The 21,574-nt window shown below is 40.2% G+C and overlaps 1 protein-coding gene across 3 annotated transcripts in view; it reads left to right on the top strand.

The window, feature by feature from the left end:
* Nucleotides 1–1,179, top strand: part of LOC119148868 (potassium voltage-gated channel subfamily A member 5-like) — a 29,066-nt gene extending 27,887 nt beyond the window's left edge. For all 3 annotated transcript variants that reach the window (XM_037389490.1, XM_037389488.1, XM_037389489.1), the window contains one exon: nucleotides 840–1,179. The gene's annotated coding sequence lies outside the window, so the exon portion shown is untranslated. The remainder of the gene's footprint in view (nucleotides 1–839) is intronic.
* Nucleotides 1,180–21,574: the final 20,395 nt, after the last annotated feature.

The raw sequence follows: 21,574 nt of genomic DNA, 5'->3' as shown, positions 1-21,574 counted from the left end.
TACTGTTCTTAAGCAATCTTCTGTTACTTTTTACATTTGTATTTCCATCTATTTAACTTATTCTTGTATACCAAGTCTTTATTTTCCAATACGTAAAGAAAAAAACACACTTATTTTTGAAGTTATGCAAAAATGGAAGTCATTGTAATCATGATTTGATGTCCTTGGAACACATTTTATTTACTATTCAATAGCCACTGTTTTTATTAGGACATTGTTTGAACGTAACTTTAAGCCCAATAAAGTTTCAGGACTAATCTCCTGGGAGAGGATATTTATGGTCCCTATTTTCAGAGAGGGAGACTGGAAGTAGAAAAAGGCTTAAGTATTAGGCCTTGGTTCAACTCAGGAGTCAGGGGAAATCTGTCCATTGCAAGTAGTCATTTGTCCAGTTGAAGCAGTCAGTTGCACGTGCAAATGCCCAGCTTGAAGGGGTGGTCGCACCCAGTGTAGTCACTGCAAGCAGAAACGTGGGCCATGGATTGTGTGTGTTACTGCAGTGGAACTGACCTATTTTTCTGGAGAGAAAAAACCCCAGCAACCTACCATAAAAATCTAATTTGCAAGAACTGTAAAAGTAGAAACAGTACTGTTTTTCTCTAGGGTATTTGGTTATGCAAACAAATTGATGAAGACAACATTTCCAGCAGGGAGACCACTGAGGGTGCTTGGTGTCACTCAATTAATATTAATGCCCTTGAAAAGAATGTGAAATAACGGTGCATCTTTCACTTGGTTCTAAGCCATAATTCTGTATCCAGTGTGGAGCCTAACGATTTGCTGTTGATATTTACTGTAGCTTTTCGTATTACAGAAGTCTGTTTGCTTTCCTCCTGCAGATACTGACCATTAGGAAGACACTGCTGCAGAGACTGAAACCAAACCCATTTATTCCTTCTTCTCACATCATCTTGGGTTAGAAGTTGCCGAAAAATATTCTCCTGGATAAATAACTGTGATGTCCCCATCAAGAACATGTTCTCAGTGAGTTGGATTTCTTCATTCAAATTATTGAAAATCTCTTCTGCTTGGAGGTTTCTCTAGTAGAGGAATTGTTCGGCACCACAGAAGCAGTGTGCAGGGGTCCCATAAAAGTTTAAATGCTTTGAACTCACTCCCCGGCACAAGAAGACTTTACTAGTTGACATTTTGTTTGGAAATAAATGAGTTCATGTCATAGTTCGGGCATCTTTCCCCATGGTTCTTACATATCAGTTTCTCATAATTCTGGAAGAAGATTCAAGTGTTTGTTCTTTTTGTTTTATTGGCATTCATCTTTGTTTATTTATTTTGTATTCTTGAGATGTGTTGCATCTCTGCAGTTTGTATTTCTACTTTTAGCGTAAAAAGCTGTACAAAAAGTCTAGAATGCATCTGAAGATTAGTCTAATTTTTCATGTGACTTTGACTTGAACATTTTCCTGTTTATGTTTATATTGGTATTTCAAAAATGTGCATTACCTGTATTCTTCATGCCTTTTTCCCATCTATAACTCAATAAAATTATGTCCCCATTCTGCAGAACCATATCACATGTGCATAACAGTGATAACAATTTTTGAATAATGATGACTGATAATCGTAAATGGGTTAATCTACGTATATATTTATATCTATATCTAATCTATATCTATCTGTCACAGCCTGAAATTCTTCTGATTTGAGATTGTGAATGGTGAATATGTGAAATGTGAATAGGATTTGAGATGGTGAAAAAATTCCCAGTAAGTGGTAAGCTCAGCTCAGGAATACTTCTTCATGAGGCTATTTGGACTTGAAAGGTAGATTTTCCTGTTCCCCGAAGGTGTATGTCCCTTATTTCAATTCTCATAATGGCTAAGTTTAGAACTGGCATTAGCCATGTGAGTCAATGCAGTGTTACCCATTTCATCAGGGTGCATGTGTCTTTTATGTCACTACAGCTCAGGAATAGATAAATGGCTGCAATATGTCCTTTGTCACAGAATCTGCAAGTGGATTCTTAAGGAATGGTAGCTTAACCTTTCAGAGCCCCCAGTCACTGTGTGATCGAGAAGGGATATAGCCCAGGAAATCTGCCACTGGCCTGGAACAGCAAAGGCTTGGGTTGCATTGAATGGCCTAGCATGGGTGTTCTTTGTGAGAACAGGTACGTTAGATGAGTTCCAAGCATATGGCTCTCATTGGAAGTTAACAGATACTAATTTGAGTACAGTGCCTCTAATTTCTGTGAGGACCCACATCCTGCTGACTTATTCATGGACGCTACATTTAAGGCAGAGCACAGACGAAACCAAAGTCTTCTGATGAATAGCTGTTTAGGGAATGAGCCCAGTGAGCACCAAAGCAGCAGATCCAAGGGTTGGAGGTTGTTTTGCTCCACCATTTGAAGTTAATGAAAAAGAGAAGGATCTGAGAAGTTTGTGTGAGGAAAGTACTTCCCTGTGCTAGTTTTTGAACTGAATGCTGTAGGACCTGGGTGTGCCTTTTTTCAGAGTCTTGAAGGCAGATTCTCTGCTGGCAGGAACTAGCCTAATTTCTTTGACGTTAGTGGAACTCTTCTGATTTATACCCACTGAAACCCTGAGAGCTTAGCTGCATTTAAATTAAACTTGTTTATATGAAGCACAACCTTTTAAAAGGAATTTGTTTTGGGTTCTTTTTAATCCTTTCTAGTGAGGAACAGAGTAACTCGACCTGGGGAATCTGTGGGCTGATGCAAGCTGCTTTAGGCCTTTAACTGGTGGACCTTCACCCTTGTCAAGGATATTAAAGATTTTTTATTTTGTTTTGCAGTGAGTACGTCTAATGAGGTGCTCAGTTCTGTGCTTAAGTGTAGCTGTAGCTGACATGAACAGACTGAACACACACATTGAGGTCTGAGGCTTTAATGAGTAGATTTTTGAGTGTCTGGAAATAGGCTTTGATCTTAGAGTGAACTTACCAAACTTCTGTGGGCTATAAACATTCATAGACATTAAATTCCCCCAGAGCAAGGATATGAAACCATCCAATGTCTCTTCTGCTTTGTGGAGATTCAGCTTTTCTTGGCATATTTCTTAGAAGATGTTCACTGCTAGGAGAAACTTGAGGCCATTGTACAATAGTAGCTTTTTACTGCTGTAATATTCCTTTGGGTCTCCAGAGTTTAGTGAAGTCAATGGGAAATTTTCTATCAATTTCAATGTGTTGGGAACATATTCTTGCTGCAAGTAAGACTCCATCAAATACGGTTATTTATAAAGCATTCGAAGGGGGAAAGGCTTTCTCATCCTTGTCCATTTAATGCTGTATGCCAAACCTGTGTTCAGGATTTTAAATCATATAAACTGAACAGTGCCCTATTTAAATAGAACGAAGCCTGAGCCACTTCATCTGCTACTCTGTAGGGTATTTACCACAGGGAAAGATCAATAGGACCTCCAATGAGATGTCTGAGGACTGTGAGGGATGACAGTGGTCATGATGACAGGTGACTAGTCTGACTCCAGACTTACCTACATCAAGACATATCTTCCTCACTGCACTGTTGAACGCATTCATATTTTACTCCTGTTATATCTTGGAGATATAGTATAAACATCTAAACATCTCCAATCAGTAACAAGGTATGTTCATGTAAACAAATGGCTGGGGCTGGCTAATAATTAAGGTTACTAGTTATAGGACATCTTCTTTCACTTAGGTGAACTACTGATGCTGTTTTGCCAAATGCATGTTCATTAATTTTTTCTAACTTCTCCTTGTCATTATTAAAGGATAGAAAGGAAGTTTGACTTGCTGGAGGAACTTGGTTGCTTTCCCAAGTAACTTTTATTAGGTATGGCAAATGGCATTTCTCTTTATTACCTTCCTTGCTCCATCCTTCTGATAAATGTTGCCAGGACAGTCATGGCTTACAGTGTCCCCTGTTCTTACAATCCAAAGATAATGCTTCCCTTTGGAATTTAGTTACTGCTGTAACTTTTGAGAATTCTGACAAATGTATGGAATTGCAACATACACACAGTAAAAAGACCCCAGGATTTGTGTCTGCTTCTTGTTATGGTGAAGCCAGCAGAGCACAGCCTGGATAATCTTGAAAAAGAAAGTTATCTTAGGGTGCAGCCCTCATTTCAGGAAGTCACCTAAAATTGATTGACTAAGGCGAGGAGGATATGTTCTGATTCTAACATTCCTCCTTAAATATCTGCCATAGGAAGAGATGATTTTGTTCTCCTCTAGTACAGAATTTCTTGTTCAAGGAAAAAATTGGTAAGGGTGTTCAAGCAAAGGGTAATGCCAAAATAGTAACAATATGAAGATTTATAATCTTAGCTATGTGGGCTGCTCTAGTAGGAGCTGTACAGCTAGACAGATCAATATTTCCATGGTAGACTTGAAAGCTTGTGATGTTGCATGCCAGGACCAAAGCACATAGGTAACTGAACTGGGTTTGCTCACTCTGAGGATTAGGAGGTTCTGAGGATGATTTCTGCTTTGGGCTGGGATGAAAAGCTAAAACAGCAAATGCGTTCATGGTTTAAAAAGCTTATATTTCAGACTAGGCTAATCAAATCACTTTGATTCTATTTATCAGCTTTTAATTTACAATAAAAATTCAATTTGGATGAAAATATCTTCAACCTGAAAGAGGGAGTTTGCTTAGAAATTGATTCTGTCCCTAGCCAGCTCCTAGCCCTCTGCTTGGGCTTTGTGCCTATAATTACAGGAAAAAAGTCCAAGGCAGGCAGGAAACACAACAGAAAAGTCTCTGTAATAATAAGAAAAATGATAGACTGAAATCCATAGAGGTGAATGTGGTGCAAAGACCTGGCTATGATAGGATGTTTAATCACAGGATTCAGATCCATAGACTTGTGTCTCTGCAGCAAAGAAACCTTGTGGAGCACGTGTCCGCAATATGCCCAGCTGGATCGGCTGCCAACACTCTACTGAACACGGAGTTCATTCATTATTATTGCTGAGCTTTTAGGAGGCACGATGAGCAAAATCAACATCAATCTCCAACAGATGGGACTAGAGAAGGGCAGCTGCAGGCATACGGTGCACTACATAAGGCATGCAAGCGCACGTGGAATCCTCTGCCCCCGGAGCTCTGGCATTTCCATTACACAGGCAGAAGGAAAATACAATTATCTGAATTAACTATCACTCCAGAGATCCCTGTACTTTGTGCTGCCCAGTCAGAAAAACAGGCAAGACTCGGGGAACGCTCAGTACAGAGGTGCAATTTGTCACGTGGCAGCAAGGGCAGTGGAGAAAGAGCATATTACTGCCTACATGAGATGAGCAAGGGCATTCCTGCGAGCCTCCTGCCTTTTCTTTTTTGTTCTTGGTATCTCATTTTATTTTTTTACCTTTGGGGCTGAAAAGCTGGTAAATAAGACTACAGCACAGGCACGTAGAAAATAAAATACAGCGGAAACATGTGTAAACAAGATTACTAGGCACAAACAGTGTCTCTTAGCACATGAACTGCACTGTGGGGGATGTACAGCTGGGGCAGACCTTGGGGCATTTTTGCCTGGGTACAGCACAGGCGGGCGGAAAATAATGCGGTGCTCTTGCGAAAGCTGCTCTCATCCCTGTTCACTGAGTGCAGGCAGACTGAGGGTGGGAAAGAAGCATAAGGAGTTAGATTTGTTTGGGGTGTTTTAATTCTTCTTTCCCCCCACCCCAACCCCCTTGAAATCATGTTGGACTTCCATGACTTTAAAAGAATCTCAGCTGTCATTTGGCTGTCTCTTGTGCATGTACCCACATACGCTTTCTAGCTCTGTAGGACACTAGGAGTCACCTTAGGATGAGAAGTCCGATAATGGCCAAACATGTTTTGTTGATGATAGGGAGGGGATACTTTTTGGTGGGTTGTTTGTTGTTGATTGAAAATGCTTGTGGTTGTTGGTACAACCCCTTTCTGGTAACCAGTTAAGCCAGTCTGTGTTACCAGTCTGGTAACCTGTCCTTAGTATGGTCTGAAGTGCTGTGAACTCTTATCTTCAAGAGCTCTGCCTGAGGAAGGGTCCACAGGAGAATAAATTTAACTTGTGTTTAAAAACCCAAAACTACATCATTACAAACCCTCCACCTTTCTGCTTGCTGACAGAGGCTCTGCTCCCTCCCACACAGCCCCAGCTGGAGAGCCTTTACTTGCAGCAAAAGCCACTCTGTGCCAGCCTCTTTCCACTCACTGCTCCCTCTCCCTTCCTCCGTCACAGGTAGCAGCAGCAGCAGCTGCAGCTGCAGCAGCCCTCTCTTCTGGCTCCAGAGGGGTGCCCCGCTTATGTAATTTGTGGAAGGCAAAGGGGGAAAATATTTATTTTGGTGCTAGACGGAGTCAGGATGATCTTCCCAGCTGTGGAGATTAACGGGTCCGGTTCTGCAGTGAGCATCCTACTTCACTTTCAGGTTGGAGTAAAGTCTTGCTCAGGCCCTGGCTGAACCTGTTACACCCATAAAGTCAAGACAGAGGATCCTTGTGCTCATATGCTTCCGGGTTTAAAAATGCCTCTCAGGCTGTAGTTGAACCTGGAGTTTTGAGTTAAACTAAGTTAATGGGTTGCGAGGAGGATGGCCATGTGGGAACCTTTTTGCATGTGACTGGTAAAATCTGATCTGCTTCGGCGGTGGAAGGATCAGTGCTGCTGCAGAGGGGTCCTTTAGTGAGAACAGCCCCTTATGCCCCTCTATGTCAGCCAGGGGAAGGAGGGACTATCTTACTGAACCATGCTGAGTCCTGGCTTAGTCAATGGCCCTTAGCGTCTATCCACAGTGAGTAAAGCTTAAATTAGCTTTTGGGAAGAAAAGGGGGTAGAAGGCAGGAATCAATTTTCCTCTGGTAACTGGGGTCTGCCCCATTCCTGCCCATCAGTGAAATGCATGCTAGTGGGAGAGTTAGAAACAGATGTGTGCTCCGCTAATTAATGAAGTGTGAGTGGCTGCTTCCCTTCTTGCTTAGGAAGCACAGCCCAGTGCTTGCTTCTGTGCCATTCTCCAGCCTGAATGGTGACTCTGAAGGTCCAGTAAGGATGCTAGAGAAGAAGCATCAAGGAGTGAGGAATATGCTGAGCAGCCTTCGGGAATTGAAGGGTTGGCAGCAGCTTCAGTGCTATTTATATGTAGCTAAGATCTGTTTTATAAATGGATCACAGCTATCATTCCTCAGCTGCACACAGGTTACAGACCTCTGGAAGGATAACCGGTAACTGGGATTAACTTAAACAAGGTCACTCACTGAAAGAAGAAATGCAAAATAACATTTTAAGAAGAGCATGTTCCTAAAGTGTAAAAAAGATGGAAAGCTGACCAAACTGCCAGCTATCTCTTATTTACTTTTCTGTGAATTCACCATAGTACTTAGAAACCTGGTTTTCTTCACATATTTTTGTAATTCAGCTTTTTGTAGAGCTGGAGGTTAAGGTGGCTTATTAACATGGATTGTAGGGTAACTGTGCAGCAGGAGAGTTATTGTAGCCATTTTGAGAGAGCTTTAAGGTTTTTGAAGTTGACCAGATATGAGTAACAAAAAAAGAGCCATGTGACTTAGGTTGGCAGGGGCATCTCATGGCTATTGAGTTACGAATGGAAGCTCGCTCAAGCTTTACAATCATCTACAAGAGTCTGGAGCTGAGATATCCATATAAGCAACCCATCAGAGTCACAAAGAAGGGTGGGGAGAAAAAAAAAATGATCCCATCTGTCAGTGGAGAATTCTTACACGACCACCTGATTATGCTGTTTGATAGAATTCATTACCCTGATAACCCATGAGTTTCTTTCAACTTTTTATCTCATTTTCTCTTTACAGCTCAGGCTGAAAGGCAAATAGTATGTAAGAGCAAACCCTTTCCTATCTGATTACAGAAAGAATTGCCTTTGTTCAGCGGTGCATTACGAGAAAGGCATACTAGAGTACAAAACTCTCCCATCAGAGCTCTCTATCCTACTGTGCATACTTGGGCCCCACTGGCATTGCCTGGCCATGCAGGCGGAGAATCCCCAGGCCCAGCACCCCACCCAGGGGAGCTTCTGGGTTGTTTTGGCTTTGCTTGATTTTTCCATGCCCTTCATGTTTCATCAGTGTGACAAAAAAGCAGTCTGCTCCCTGCATGTATTTGTTACACCCACATAGAGGAAAGAATAAAGATCTTTAAATGTTGAGGAACTTATTTTTCTGCTTAGCTTTTTCCAGCCTGCTTTGCCAATCTGCCACTCCTATGTCAGCATCCTTTTGAAATCTCTACAAATAAAGCCCATACTGAAAATCTCCAAAGTACAAATAACTATAAAGATAATGAGTCTAACAGTTCATAGCTGACCAAAGTTTTCTTCACTTAAATTGAGGGTTTGTTAGGCAAGATTTGGCATCTTAGAAGAACAATCTCTAATTTTACCTGTGGGGTTTTTTGGGGGGTTGGGTTTTTTTTTTGTTTTTGTTTTTTTAAAGTATGTTTAAAGCATTTTAATGCATCAGGATGCAGTTCACAACACATATATAGAGGCAACTTTTATCACTTACTGTTGAACATCTACCAGGTTTCCTGTGTGGAATGTGAACAAGAGCTGATGGGAAGAAGAAAGGGACAGCAGACAACAGTTAATGCTAGTTCTTAAAATTAGCAATCCAGGTTAGTGCAGCTAAATAGATGTGACAGCTAAAACTCTGACTTCCCTGACTGTCTGTATGAATTGAGTATCTTGCCTTCCACTGAGATAACTCTTACCTTATAGTGGTGTACGTCCTGAACAACTCCATGGTGGGCATTGCCATTATCTAGATTTGGACTGGTGCAAATAAGAAGAAATTCCTCCTCACTATAGTCATGAAATAAGGAGTTTTCAAGGATAAAATCTAGCTAACTATCTCCTAACCCACCCTCCAAAAAATGAAACTCGGGCCTGAAAAGGTCTTTACACTTGTGGTCGTCTAGTTTAGAGAATGATCATTTTTATTATGGTTCTTATAGTGTTCAGGGTAGGCACGAGGGAAAATCTTTCTAAAGTCATCTTCTTGAGAGCTATACTTTACGTAAAAGCAGAAACACATGGAAGAGTGTGGATGGGATATGGGATAATTATAGATTCTTTTGCCAAGACTGAAGGCCAAGAAGTTTGGGTGGCTGATAAGTAGGTGAATCAAGTGAAAACGAGGTAAGAATATTCTCTTTTTCTCCCAGTGGACACAGAGACATGGCAGATCTATTTTGAAGAGGGTGCTTTGATTAAACTGAAGCTATTTTCAGGCTACACAACACCTCCATTTCTCCATGTAGAAACAAGCACCAAAGATAGCATGATCCATCTTATCAATAAATGTACCACATTTCTAAAGGGATAGGTTACTCTAGAGACTGCTAACAGCCTTAGAAAGAAGGTATGAAAGTCTTGGTTAAAGAGGGCTTATAGAAGGTTGTACAGTGGGGAGGAAAGTCATAGGGAATAACTTTTTTTTAAAAAAAAAAGTAATTGAAGCCTCAAAAATTCAGTTAAAGGAACTTCACTGCATCATGGCTGTCTCCCATAGAGAGTAGTCAAGTACTCAACCTGTGGATTTTATAGATGTTTAATACCGCAGTTCACAGATGATGTTATAAAGCCAAATTGATTACTTCTCTCAGCTTGTTAAGGGAAAAATAGTGTGGGTGCCTTGAAAGCCGAGAAGCAGACTGTGGTATCAGCCTTACCTTTTCCCGTATTGATACCAACAGTGTAGACCAGTTCTTACTGAGGGAAGTATCATAGAATCACGGACCTGTTGGCTGGATAGCTCCTCTGGAGGTCCTGAGTTTGGCTTCAGAGCAGGACTCCTTGCAGTGCCAGATTAGATAAGCTGCGGCTGCTTCCACCCAAGTCTTGAAAACTTCCAAGGGTGGAGTTTCAACCACTTTTCTGGGTCACCTGCTCCAGGGCTGCACTAGCTCTTGGTGAAACAATTCTTAATGAAGAGTTTGAATCTCCCAATATCTAGGTAGATATGAGGTGCAGTGAAAATCACACTGGATTTCTGTTTGATCCTCTGGTTTAAGGTTGCTATTTCAAACCCTGCAAAGTTCACAGATTTCCATAGCATCACTCTATTTCAAACTGATTTCACACCATACTGCCATAGTAGTTACTTTTGTCATGAGATGCTCTGATTCAGACAGTATTATGGTCTGTCTGCTTTGTGCTTAAAATGTGGCTCAGCTGGTTGCAGAACAATGCATGCTAAAGAAGTGGAAAGTGGGAAAAATTTTCACCAACTAGTATTCCAAAGCCAATCTCCTCAACATAACTTTTGGAAAAAAAAAGCCTGATGTTCAAGTCACCTTGGTCTTTGTGGTTATTAGGGAAAGCGTTTCTTACAAAGGTCTTCCCATGTCAAAGGCAGACACAGAAGTGTTCATTCATTGGCTTGCATGTTTTGAGTGAACCATCTGTAACCTGTTTCAAACACACTAGCTTGTGTCAATGAACAAGTGCTCAGTAGAGCTGCAGCATGCATGGTGCCTGCCTACTGAAAGGGCTCCTTGCGCAGGCGTTGGTACCTATTTACACGAGTGCACGTCAGCTACCTGGTGCACACTGTCTTGGAATCCTACATCTGCAACAGTAGCCTCCTGGCTTTTAAAATCGGGCAGCCAACAAGAGCTAACAGAGTTGCATACCCAGTGCCGGGATTTATTGCAACAGACTGTGTTAGGAGAAAAGTTATAGCTAATGAACTGATCTCAGTGAATTAAAAGTCTGATGCTGACACTATTATCTTTCTTTCATAGGGTCAATTGGTTTCATCAGCGCTTTTCTTCCAGTAAAATGCCTGAGTACAAGTGATATTAGTATCTCCAAACTGGATTCTGCTGATATCTCAAGTGGAAAAGCCATAAGACGTACAGGAGATTTTCATAAATCTATTGTCTCAAGTAGCCATGTTATTGAGAGCATTTTTCATGACATTTCCTGAAAGAAATTTCAAAAAGCAGCTCCACTCAAGGGCCATATTACCAATGTAACCGCTTTGTAGAAGAGTCTAGAAATAGTGTAAAGACGACAGATCCCTTCCAACATAAATTTCTGATCATGAGGCTCACAACAGTGTGTGTGACTTAGACCACAAACTGTTTCAGAAAGACTTTTGGCTTTTTCCTGATGTGAACTGATGCATAGTAGTAGTGCATAGATGGTCACTTTTTGTATCACTTCAGAAATTTGCACTTCTCATATTTTGATTTTTCCCCCTAGAACAGAAGTAAAAATACTTAATGAAAGGACTTGAAAATTTTGAAAGCTCACACTGAAATGTTTTATAAACTAGCAATTATTTTCATAACTGAAATGAGACAGTGCCATGAACAGAATATGTATGAAATTATGGTTACACTTAAATAATCTTACTTGTATTGTGTCATACACATCAGATAAGAAGGTGAAACAAAACTTTGCTGTTAAGTTGGATGAAACATCTTCATTCACCCAAACCAAATTATCCAGCAGAATGTTGTTCTAATTTTTTCCACTAGCTCCTTTTCCACTCAAAATTGCATGAGACATCTCCCATTTGCCAGGAAATTAAAGACTGAGAAAACTATGGTGATGATCATGACAGAAACTGAGGGTAAATAAGGTCTGCATTTATTCTACTGTGAAAGATGATCTGGTCTGATGTGTGGTCAGCTTTCTGTGGCTTACATCCAGGATCCCCATCAGCCTGTTTGTAGGATTTACTCTGTCCCTGTAGTCTCAAACACCTCCAGCAATTCATTGGAAATGATAGAAAAACAGGGCCTACCCTGAACGTGCTGATCTAACTCTGTGCTGGATCAGTGATGTGAAAGTATTAAGAAGAATCTGTGAAGAGAATAGTCTCGTATTTCTTATCTCTGTTCTGGGAATAGCATCATTCCCTTCCAGTGGTACAGTTCCCCAGATACCCCTAAATTAGAGGGAATAAAGATCCCATATCTCAATGTATGTTTGTCAATGCAATAATGTAAGGAAGAAAAATATGAAACAGCTGAGGCTTGTGGTACAGTTAAGAATAATGAATAGGATTTAAAAAATACTAGCCCTGCTGAGGTAACAGGTCTGGTGTGCTTCACCCTAGTATTACAGCCCTTGGGTTTGTTTCTCTATTGCCAGAAAGCTTAATGGGGGATAAGGTTTCTATCAGTACTTGAAATTGTATTTTGATATTTCAGATACCGCAGAACATAACTCAGGGAAATAATACAATTTCCTTTGAGTAGCATTGATCCAATTTGGACCTTAAGTTATTTTGAGCTCTAAAAAGTCAAAAGAATTATCTTGGTCACAAAATAAGGAACAGAAATGCCTTTAGTATATGTAGATTAAGATAAAATTGAGTGATTGCATCTCATTCCCTTATGCAGATTAAGGTAAGAACAGTCTGGCACCAGCACAGTGTTCTGAGAGTGAACATCGTTTATGCAGACACTCCTGCATGCAAAAGCTCCAGCCTTTGCAAAAACCAGGTCTTTGAGCTTTGGTAAATTAGGTAAGATCTTCTGCCCTAACCTTTCTTAATGTCCTTCAAAAGTTTTTGGGTTTTTTTCCCCTTTTGTTTGTAGTTATCCTTTCTTCTTAAAACATAAGGAAAAACATCTGTTTCTCTGTCTGGATTGCTCTTTATTTACTCATTGTATTTCGTGCTTAGATGTGAGAATAATTTTTGTAGCTAATGCTGTGAAACAGATTGAATGATTATGGTTCCCTACAAATATCTGGTTATCAAGGTGGTCCAACAACAATTATTTTTTCACATGGGATTAAATTTAATTCGTTTTCCACCCTAACACCTACCTGACAGTATGCAAATACAAAATGAGTGTGAAAGACCACAGAGTTGCAACCAGTCCATGTAAGTGCCAATAAATGCACAAAGGAAGGACCAGTGGAAAATCCTCTCCCTTCTCTTTATTTGTCACACTTAGAGAAGTTTAAGGGCTTGTCTTCAGAGAAGTTAATCCGGGTCACATCAGGTGAGTGGGAGAAGATTCTAGGCCAAAGAGATGGAACTGATCACAACATGAAGAAAACTTGACCTGACAAAACCAAAATCTGCCCTTACATTAGCTGCGGGATCGGTGACCTCAGTGGCTCTTTCCCCTTTCTCTCCAGTGATTTGCTTCATGCACCATGAAATGTGCATTACTCTGACAGCCAGCAGAGCACTGAAAGATAGAAAATGAATATTACACATGTGAAGTTCTTGACTCATTGATTTGATCTGTCAAAGGAGATGTTTTCTCATGTATGTTGTTCTTTAAACTCAAAACCCATGAAATGAAAACTCTGAGACAAAACGAGATCTGTTTAGATCCCTAATCAGCCCTCTAATTTCTGATTCCTTTCCTTTCTCTGTTGTCCACTGTCCTCTGCTCACAGAACACTATTAACCAGAAGTCAAATGGTTGAAACAGCTCAAAGCATTCGGTGTTTGCAATAGAAACTTTGCTTCTGATCACTTGCAGTCAATTCTGTTTGCAACTTGTCTTGCTTGAAGATAAAAGATTTTTCTAAAAGCAGCTGCCTGGCTAAGAACAGAACACAGAGAGCTGAAATTCCATGGATTAAATTGGATTTTCCCATGCAAGAGCATGTATAAAGTGAGATACATGCCATTCTGTTTACTCCTCTATAGAGTCCACCGAAGACAGCTTCAAAAGCTTGCAGATAGCTCACATACCAGGAGAAGTTACTTCTCAGTGATGAATCCATACTAAATTTATCTTAATTCCAGAGCAGCAGTTTATAGTGCTATAGTTTATAGCAGTTTATGTTTTAAAAAATAACCTTATTTCCTTGCCTTCTGAGTTGCAAGTTTCACTTGGGAAACTTCTCTCAACGGCTTTGGCCTTTTTTTCTCTTTCAAGTAAAATCACGAGCTGCTGAAAGGTCCCAATTTAAATTCTGTGGGACAGCAGGGCCCCCCAAATGGTCTCTGCAGAAATGGCTCTTGGCAAAGGCCACAGGCCTGCTGGTTTATTTTATTTCCTCTGCGAGGGTGAAATTCCCACTGCAATGACAGCCATGGGCTGGAGAGGGAAGATACTATATAGTCCTGGAAGACAAATAGTCAAAACATTAATAAGCTTAACCTCGAAGTGATAAGAGGGAATATAGAACTTAATGGGTACACGAGGCAGACAGGTAGGAGTGCAAGCTGTGGGGTACAATGAAAAAGGCAGACAAAAAGAAGAGTATGGGGGACATTGTCTTCTACTCTCTGAAAGCCCAGTGGATGCCACCAAAAGGAAATCTGCCTGGGTACGGGCTATAAAAAATAATTAGGATTTAGTCATAGTCAGATAACATCATTTCCTTCTGGAATGACTGCTCTGAAGCATTTTCATTCCCCAGTGAAAGAATTGTAAAATACATGAAGGATTCTAATCGTAGAGGTTTCACATTATTCTCAGACTGTTAAACTGAGTATCAGACTGAGTATGCAACTGAGCTGATAACTTTCTTATATGCTGTTTCAGGGGTGGCTTTTTTGTTATTTTAAATAGTTGTCAAATATATCTCGTAAAATGGGCACTCCACTCAGTAGTAATAGTTGGAATGCAAAATGTCTCTTATTTTCCTCCGATTTCTCCTCTGAGACTTAAGCCTGGAATCAGATCACACTAAGTGGACCTTGTTGGCCCACGTAGGCTCACATTGTTCCCTCTTCCTCCAGGTCCACTGACTGATGGATTTTGAAGCAGGTGCCAAGAATATGTCACGTATAGGTCAAAGGTATTCATTTTCAGATATGTGATGTTTCAATATTGTAGAGCAGTTTTGGTGATTCTAGAATACTAGCAAACTTGGTTTTAATAGCAAATTTTTAAATAAATGGTTTATTAAATAAATATTGTCAATAGCTTTTCCCTGAAAATAAAGAAAAGGGATTCTTTCATTTCTTCTGAAGACTCAAAGAAGAACCTGTAGGTTTTAGGGATGTGGGTAGATTTCATACAGATGTCCATTCTGATATGTAGGTCTGTCCAACTCATGTCTGAGCTGAGTGGGAGTTTTTGAACATCACGGTAGGAAACGTACCTATATAGTGCAAGTAAATGCCAACACACCATCCAGTAGAGTATGTGCCAAATACATTGGTTACATGATGTCAGTAGGTACGTGGTTAAAGATTGCCACCTCTAGTGTATGTTTTGGTCTATATGATACTGCAGAACAAAGAAAAATTATGCATAAAGTTGATGTAAGAAGTGCAGTGGAAATGCAATTGTTTCAAATCCTGTTCCCAGCTCTGTAGTGACAGAAAGTATTTCTTTGTTGCAGTCCTGAATAGTGAACTTTGAGTAAAAGGAGAGGAACTGCAGATTTGTGTACAAGCACTTCTTTCTTGAGAAAACTACTCCATCCCTGAGATATGCAGCTGAGTAAGCTAAGGTGAAAGTCATGAGTCAGCTTAATCAAAAGAAACAGAGACAGCAGAAGGCGTGCAAGCAATCTGGGGAGCCACACTGGAATTCAAGGTAAACTTTGCAGGTCTGGACAAAAAGACCAAAAAAATGGGTTTTAATTCAGCAAGGAAACGTGTGTGTGGACTTAAACTCCTATAGTTGCCAATTTTAATGTAAATGCAATCTGGGAAATGATTGGTGAAAGAAAGTTTCTGTAGAAAAGGGCCAAAGAGTTACACTGCGGTGCAAATTGACCATGAATCTGCAAAATCATAATATAATGGAAAAATCTAAAGTTACCCTGGGATGTATAAATAGCTATGTTGAATGAAATATCCTTGAAATAATCCTTCCTTTGTACTGAGCATAAACATGATCTTGGCTGGCACACTGTCTCCAGGTCAAGGAAAATGAGCACAGATTGGTGGAAGTCCCCATGTGAGCAACAAGAGGGAGGCTCAGAAAACATGCCTTCTGGGCAAGAAAGAGCTGGGTTTGCTTACACTGGAGAGCAGAAGTGTGAGGAGAGTTTTGATGTCAGGCAAAGAGGATGATATTGTTTTGGGACATTTTGGAATCGCGATGGATGCTGGAAGATGTTTGTGAATGAAAGAAAGCCCGGCAAAAGAACACCAAGGTGATTCATGATGTGGGAGAGGATGAGAGAGCGAGGTTTGTTTAGATAGGAGAAGAAAAAGCTTAGAGGGATATTATTGCTTATCTCCTGTTACCTGTTGAGTGGTTACAGAGAACAGAGGGTCATGTTCTTTTTTCTTGGACATGCACAGTGATAGGCTAAGGGGTGACAGACACAGTTTGCAGCAGAGAAAATTCCAACTAAATATGAGAAAAAAAAGACCCATAACAAACCCCATCAAATACTGGAAGAGTCTGTTCAAAGAAACTGTGGAAATTTTGCAAGTTCAACTGGAGAAAGCCCTGAGCAACTTGATCTAGCTTTCAAGTTATCCCTGTTTTGAGCAGAAGGTTATACTACAGACTTCCCGTCCCACCTAAACATCTCTGTAATTTTGTGAAATGTGGTGTCCTTTTTTAATGGTAAGAATAGGAAGAGCCTGAAATAGACTGTGTGGGAACAAGTGACATGTCTCAACTGCCAGAGGTTTCCAAGAACAGCGTAGACTAACATCTATCAAGAATAGTCTAGAGAGAATAGTTCCTAATTCAGTACAGAAAAAATGGTCTAGCTGATATCTTAGAATCCGTTTCATCCCTGTTGTCTCTGATTTCCTGAGAAAAGTAATAAAGATGTATTTATCGAAACCCTTACAGCTTTGGGTCTCTCTTTGGCTTATCTATTTGTCTTAGCTAGAGAAGAATGGCAAGAATAGTTTCTGGGCTGAAGTAGTGAATGCGTGATAGTGACACCATCCATCTCATTGGATCTTGGATATGTGGGTTGAACCATAAATTTTCAGGCACTGGGCACCTTTAAATCCTCAGCTGCAGGAATTAAGCTATGAGAGGGACAGCTCCAGCTTTTCCTTGCTTATGTTTAAAAGACCTTCTTGTCTTTAGAGAACGGGTAGACCATATGAATGGAACAATCTAAGGAGGCAGAATCCAAATCCCATCATTTCCTCTCGCTGGGGTTAACAGCAGTGTGAGAGCTGGGAACATCAATACTCAAGAAGCAGGCTTGCTATTGAGTTTGTATTGTGTTAATTAATTACCCTAACAATGCCGATTGGAAGAGGAAAGAGCTTGTCATCTACAACCATATAATTGTAACGCAGTGTTAATGGTACACACCAGAGACAGACTTGTTTCCAATAGGATTTTTCCAGTGATGCCTGTTTGTGTGTATTAAAAAAAGTGCCTCAATACTTAGGGGTCACCCTGGTGTTCCAGGAGAAAAAGAAGACAAAATTCTGGTTGAAACCGTATCAGAATGCTGCTGACCATGTGGGAGAGGTTGCCTGTTAAAGTCAGAAAGGAGAGAAGGTTAAAATCATGCGAGGATTACCTGAACTGTTCCCCTACCCCTGCATGCTGTCCCATGTGTTAGAGGAATAAAGGAAGATAATTGATTGATGATGCAACGTCATTCATTAATTTTAAAAGGTAAAAACGCCCTGTTAGATTCTCGCTTGCTTGCATTTAAATAACAAATACTTACAGCCTCAAGGTCTTAAGGGCTGCAATCTCCTGTACAGAGGAAACCATCTTTAACTTAGTGATGAAAAGAAACAGATGGTCTCTCCTTTATGCACTAATCTTCCTGTATATTCCAGAAAATGAAGGTTTAGAGAGTGGAGTTGCAGTGGTGAGCTCTTCTCCTGGGCACAAAAATCAGTTCAAATAGTTTCATTAAAAATTATTTCTCCTTTTATGGATCAGTAGCTTTCAGGCAGATTGCCTACTACTTTTCCAGAAAATTAACAGCTTATTTTAACATCTCTTTCTTATGCAACCTTTTTGCATCCTTCTCCTCTTGTGCTGTTCCAAATTTCATATGAGCTATATTATGACAAAGCCATGTTTTCTCTGCCACCAGGTTATGTGCAAGTTCTACCGTGGTTCAGTGCCAAATGTTCTTCACTTTATGGTGGAGAAGGTATATTCTCATCTGGGATTTATTTTTATTCCACTTCTTTTGTGCACTTGAGATGAAAAACCTGTGGAATTAAATTGAGAAATTGTGTATCTGAAAAAATCAGGCAATTCTGGGCTAATGCATTTTTATCATATAATGTTTGTTCTAATCATATACAAGTAGAGAGTATCACACTTCCAGTGGCCCTACGGGGTGACTTTTCTGAGTGATGTTTTCATCTGTTTCCTGAGTTGTTGTATGGGTTTAATGTTTTGGATTTGTGGTGGTGGTTTTTGGTTGATTGTTGGTTTGGTTTGGCACATTGACATGTGGCTTCTTTAAAGAGCTATCCTTAAAATCCCCTCTGACACCCACTCAAAGTGTACTCAAGTTTGCATTAAGAAATAGAAAACAGGCCAGATGTTAGGAAACCTCAGGGCTGTATTTGCCTTTTAAACAGCAAGGAGTCTATGCTTGCTAAGGAAACACCAAAGGAGGAATACTACCTCCCAATTTTCCTTTTTATTCTGTTCAAAATTATTTATCAATGTAGGTAGAAGACACTGAACCTATGGCAATGGATCTGAGAGGACACTTGGGCCTTTCTCAGTCATGTATTTGTCCTCAGAATTCTTTAGGGTAAGGCAGCATAAGGTAGTACAGGTAGAGTTTCATGTTATTGTGCCATGGTAGTGCACAGGAGATCAAGTGACAGCTTGGAGGCCAAAGCTTACGCAGAGATATTTCAAATATGGGGCAGGTTAGTTATGACCTTTCTGCTTCTGAAAGACCTGCATGTTGAGAGTGTGGTCATTACCTGCTGTGTCATCATCAGGTTTAAATTTATTTTGGGGTTGGAGGTCCACACTGTAGTTCTTGTAATACCTCAGTAGCAGCGAGGCTAACTTAGTTCTTACACTGATGTGTGTAGGCAAACTTAAATAGGATAGCAAGTAATCTGTCAGTTAAATAACTTAGTGTGAGCTATCTAGCAGGATGAGTGTGCAGGTTATTTTGCTGACAAATATGACTTATTCAACAGTGGAGAGCTGGTCACAGCCTCTTCCATGAGTAGTAACTGTCCAGCACCCATTAACAGAAGGAAGAAAGCCCATATGCATCTGGAAGTCCCTTGAATGAATTGTTCCTACTTTGGAAAAGGCCATTTCTATAGTTGGAACTTGACAAAGATGGTGATAGAAGTCTGGAAAGGGGGAAAGTGACAAAATTCCCTCAGCAAAATTAGAAAGTTACAAATACTTGAAAGCTGACATTACCTGCTTGTCTACCCATTGGACAGAAATATGAAACGTACTTTGTGGAAAACCAGAGCAAACTTTCTGCTACATTTTGGTATACTCTTTATTTTTCTGACCCCATTTCTGATTTTTCACTACATGTGCAGGAATAATGAGGGTGTGCAGGCTTCTATGATCATGGGAGTTTGTTTCTGTTTCCTTACATCTTGTCTGAACATGACCATGTGAACTTCATGAAAGTTATGGTCATGATTTTAAAGCATAAACAGAGAAATGCTTTCCACCTTTCCGTCCTACTGATTTTAATATAGACAAGTGATGGGAGGAATTGGTTAGTACAGTGGTGTTGAGCTGCTGCATTCAAAGCTGATCATGTTTCTTCAATATGTTGTATGAGACATTGCCATCATGACCTTCAAAGCAAAGTTATAACACGCAGATGTACACATCATAACTTCTGAATTAGTGTTGCGATGGCAAAGCTAGGTTTCAAGAGCCTTTGAAATTAAGTTGACTGGAACTTGCTTTTCTTAAAACCAGCTGTTGTGCTGCACTGTAGTCACCTTTGCTGCTGATTCTAATGAAAAGCATTTGCAATGATATGTGATAGGCCTGCTAACATTTTGGAGAGGTGAAAACCAAAGGCTGGTGTGGGGTTTCAGTTAAGTGATTTCATAAATTAACTTTAATCTGACCTGTAGTCCCTTTGTCAAGTAATAGGTTAGCAAATGAATTTAAATATGTATTATCTGAAAGATGAAAGCTAATGTCAGCATCTGAATGGGACCTGGAAAACTGACAGGTTTTTATTGAGCTCCAGTCTTCTTATCATATCTGGTGAATAATTCATGTCCTGAAGGTGGCTACAATGACTGCATAAGCACGCATGAGAAAAAAACAGAGACATTTACCTCATCCCATTCTCACCTTAAAGTGTCTGTTCAGATAAAACCAAGACTCGGAAACTAGTTTCTTTAAGTGTTCAGTAATTCACAGAATCTTGATGCAGCCTTCCACTTAAGGGAGTGGACCACATCACTGGGCCAGAGAAGACAAGCAAGGGTATAAGGCAAAACTGCCACTGTTTAAAGTTGAGGGGGGTATAGTTTCCTACACAGACAGCATTCCACCATACAGTGAGCTTCTCATGAGCCCACTGATAAGGGTGTGCCAGGAGATTTACTTCATGCATGTGACATTATCCCATCCTAGGTAACAGGTGAGAGCAGACACAATGTGGATGCAGGAATTGCACATTTAATTCAAGGTAATATTCATGTTAATACATTGTTTAAGCAGCTGTTGCCCCAAATGCTTGCAGGTTAACACAGCAGAGTACACTAATCGTGATACGGGAACTTGATCAGAATAGGCCTGTGGAAAGAAAAGGGTCTTTCCCTTCTGCTCCTGGAACATGACAACAAATGCTTCTACTAGGAACTAAGCGAACATCACAGAGTTTCTTTTTAGAATGTGCATCAGGCAGGAGGAGCCAGGTGTCTGGTTGGACCACACTTTGAAAAGCTTTGGGGCTCGATGGCCATTCTCAGGCCTACTCAGCCTTTGAGCATGATGTGGACTGTTGCAAGTAATCTCTGCTTTCTGAACATCACTTAGTGGTGATGATTTTTTTAGTGGAGAATATTGAATAATTTTCTCAATGAGATCAAGGAAATCAAATGCTGTTAAAACACACAAATAATTGATTTTATTGCTTTAAAATACCCACTGAAATTGATGCTATGACTTAGACCAGTTTTTTATTCAGAAAGTCAAATGTCAAAAGAAACATAACTCTATTGATACACAAAGAAAATGGTTCTTGGTGTAATGCCAACACAAATAATTATAAAGGGGAGACAGCAGGCTAAAAGGCATGGCTGGCAGCAGTTTTAAAATATTTGTCCTTGGTGGGACCAGAGACTGATTTAGTTTAAATTTAGATTCCAAAGAAAACTAACATCTCAAAGGACCTATCATAAAACGTACTGTTTTATTTGTTGCAAAGAAGAACAAATGAGACACAATAGAACAAGCTTCTATTGGCTTTAAAATACTGAACAATGCTGCGGTCAGATGAGTGAGTCAATTCAGTTCACAGTGGGTGAGGATTTAGCCTAATAAATCACAAGAAGTGGGAAGGGAAAACAGTAATATGAATTTATGAAGGCACACATTTATTTAACAGGTACTCCCCCAAGCAGTGCTAAACAAAGCCTCAAAGGCTCTGTATGCAGTGAGCCTTGATGATAAATAGACACTAGTCTTTTCATCTGCTGGTGTTCTCAGGTGCAATCCCTGTGGAGCAATTGAAAGCTCTTTGATTTTTTTTCTGTTTGGGACTCATCAATGGTTACATAAAC

The sequence above is a fragment of the Falco rusticolus genome, chromosome 5, assembly GCF_015220075.1.
Source record: "Falco rusticolus isolate bFalRus1 chromosome 5, bFalRus1.pri, whole genome shotgun sequence".
In the NCBI taxonomy this organism is placed as follows: domain Eukaryota; kingdom Metazoa; phylum Chordata; class Aves; order Falconiformes; family Falconidae; genus Falco; species Falco rusticolus.
The sequence above is the reverse complement of the archived record's forward strand: the minus strand, read 5'-3'. Positions and strand labels throughout refer to the sequence as shown.